Here is a 3496-nt window from a genome sequence, read left to right as displayed (position 1 = left end):
CCAGGTAGTGAGTGAGACTGACCTGATTGTTCCTGCCTCAACGGCAGGGTTGCCAACACACCCAGTCCCCCAGAAGGGACAGGGAATGAAAGCCGAGCCGGTTTTCTTACAGCCACCAGCTCAGTCTGTCAGTCTGAGTCTGACCAACAGTGGTTCAGCCAGACTGGAGCTGGATGGTCAAGTCACCCGCCTGCCAGTGCAGGACATCGCAAAGAGGGGTGTCAGAATCCCCGCCTGCACTGACATGGGCCTGGTGAGTGATAGTAAGTTCAAAGACAGTGAACTAGCTATCCCAGTGCTGGGGCAGCTCCCTGAACCCCTAGCAAGGGAAGGGGGGAGCGAGCAGGTGTCCTACACCCACGCCCAGCGAACGATTGTAAACATGCCGATAGAGGGATTCCTCAATCAGGAAGTGTGCAGGGTGGACCTGAACAGTGAGAATGGGGTAACAATCCCAGATCACTCAGGTGCTCCAGATGACCACTCAGCCGAGGGTCAGGCATGCTCTACCGCTGCACCACCCCCTGCAGGGTTCCTAGAGCACAGGCATGAACAAATCGAAAAAGCAGATGCCCTGGAAAAGGAGGAGCAGCATCAGCAGCTGCGTCAGATCTCCCCATATTTCCAGGATGTTGGTGCCCAAGATGCCACAGGGCATACTGAGAAAGACACCATGTACACGCTGCGCCAGCTTAGAAAGGCGACAGTCACTCAGAAGGAGATGACTGGGATCAGCCACCCGAAAAGACTTTTGGGAGGACTGATTGCTGCCGCCACTGTTGCACGTTTGCTTTTTTCTGGTAGGTTTGTGTGCTACTGGCACTCTCACCCTGACTGCCCCAAGAAGGCAGGGGTCAGAGATGCCGGAGGGTAGTGACAGACTGTATCGACAGCAGCAAAAGTTGGAAAGCTTAGGGAAAACCCTACAGGCAATTTCCTATGCAACAGGGTTAAACCTTATTCCCCAACCAGTGGACATGATTGTTGGTGTTATACAGTGGGTTTATGCTTGTGTGCAACAGGCCAGAATGTTGACACAAGACCTATTAAGGGAGCTTAGTGCCACTGTAGCTAGTCTAACCACGGCACGATTCCCAACCCACTTGATTCCACTCTTCTCAGTAGAGGAGTATGTGACATTAACCCCATCGCTCATAGCTCACCCAGAAGGCAATCCAAGATTGAATTTGGTTCCAAATCTTGAGATGGGTATGGCTACCAAAGCTATCCATTGGCTGTGTCTAAACGATTCACCAATGAAGGGTGTAAAGCTACTAACGAGCAGAGGGAGGTTAATGAACCCCATGAAGAGCAGGTAGGAAGTAAATGGCTGGTCAGCACACCACATTTAACTGACACTATGACTTGTGACAGGCATGATACAGCTACCACAATGCAGCTACCTAATCAAACAGTTTTCCTGCAAGTTCCCGAGGAGGCCATAGTACAGCATGGTAACTTAACACTGTACGGTCTGGAACCAGACAACATAAGACCAAACTTGAGGTCATGGATGCCTTCAGGTGCCACACTATTGAATTGGATAGAAATCCAAGAAACAGTAAGCCCTGAAGAGGTACAGGTAGTTAGTTTGCTTTAATGGAACAAACCTCCAAACCACCCAAGCAGATACCCAACACAGGTGTTGTGGTTTATCGCGGGGCTGGGAACAGGAACTGTTGTTATTGTAACACTGCTGCTGGGAAGCTGGATCATGACTGACAGTGTACTCTGAATGCTGTACTCTTGCATCAAAATGTAATCTGGGTAGCATGAATGAGTCAAAGGTAGCATGTCAAAAGAAAGGAAGTGATTTCTCCCCAAATATGTACTACAGAGGTATCAGATATTGACAGTGAACTTCCTGATGTGTAATTCCTAGACTTAGATAATGTCTCCTACCGTGTTTATACATACTCCAGATGTTATTCATCCTGTTTGTATCCAATGCTGGTTCCGGTATGAATTCTCGAGGAGTAATGTGGACATTTAAGATTAATGTTCTAATGGCAAGGGACATCACTTAACTCTGTTTTGTTTTGAAGGCAACAACGCCTCAGGACCTCATGACCTTCAAAAAGGGGGGATATGTAGCGGCGAGGCTTATTAATAAGGCAGAATTAAGTGTTCTGAGCCTTCCCAAATGAGGCCCCATTTCTCTGTTCATCTCTGTGGTGCAGCCACAGAGAAACTGTTCTGCAGGGTGATTTAAGGTCCTAGGACAGCTCCCAAAGGGGGATGCACTTAGCTAAGCCTGGCTTTCATGATCAATGGTCATCCATTGGCGCCTATCTGTCTAGGGAGTGCCAGTTGGACATCTGGACTGCATTACTAAGTGTCAGGACTAAGTGACTCATATCTCACCTTGATCAATCAATCAGGGACTGGTAGGGCCGAGTAACCCACGTGGGACTCTGATGCCCATGGAACTTTCAGCCAATCAATGAGCTGAAGTTCCTCCAGGTAAAAACAGGCAACACAGAGAGCCTGTGAGATTCAGTAAGATTCAGAAGGGAGGATTCAGAGGATTCTGTGGACAATTCTAAAGGGAATTCAAAGGAGAATTCCAGGGCAGGACGGCCCAGGAGCAGAAGGCTCCCAAGGGCAGGACATTCTCGCAGCGCGCCTCCTGACCATCCTGAGACTCAGCCCGGACAACCACGGAACGGCCAGTGTGTAAGAGTGCCAGAACTTTCCTTTGTTCTAAGAGTCTAGAGCGGAGGTTGCCAGAGAATAACCAGAGGATCCACCCGAGGTTAGCACCAGCAGCAGGCCTCGTGAACAGGTCGGAACTGTGGACAGCTGAATCACTATTCAGAACTAGCTCTTCATCAGAAACGAACCGGTCCTCTTCCTGACTTGCTGGGACCCACAGTCATCTTTTCTCCTGTGCACAAACTTTGCTAGTTAAAGCCAACAGTGAGCATCAGCAGTGCAGCGTCGCAAGCCGCACAGCACAGCCTGGCACGGAGCCAGAGAGCGCGGATTGGACAGCAACAGCCTGCAACTGTTTCTTTGTGCCCGCAGGAAGATCTGAATCCCCAAAGATTGGATGAGTATTCAACTTCAATGCATTACAGCTCGAGAATTCAATTGTTATCCCAACCAGTTGATATCAATTTAATTCCTAAGAGTTATGTACTTGTTTGAGTATCTAATGTAGAAGTTATAACCAAGTTCATTAACGAAACGGTCTTAATGAATGATATACTGAACGTATGTCCTCTTGATATGTGTAACACTTCGTAACTGACTGAATATATATCTTTTGTATTCTGATAACCCTCTTGATAAGATCTGTTAGGTTTACATGCATATTTTATGTATTAATAAATGTATCCTCGTGTATTAGTACCTGTGTGTGCGCGTTGTTTGAGTTATGTCACATGGTTGGATTCTAAAGCTATCAAAAGAATCAACTTTGTGATTTACTGCTACAATTAATAATTGTCTCAGTAAATGCCCAAACCCTACAGAACTGGTGCCTTCAGAGACC

This window comes from Lepisosteus platostomus, unplaced genomic scaffold, assembly GCF_059453375.1.
Source record: "Lepisosteus platostomus isolate fLepPlt1 unplaced genomic scaffold, fLepPlt1.hap1 Scaffold_95_H1, whole genome shotgun sequence".
In the NCBI taxonomy this organism is placed as follows: domain Eukaryota; kingdom Metazoa; phylum Chordata; class Actinopteri; order Semionotiformes; family Lepisosteidae; genus Lepisosteus; species Lepisosteus platostomus.
Note: the sequence above shows the minus strand (reverse complement) of the source record.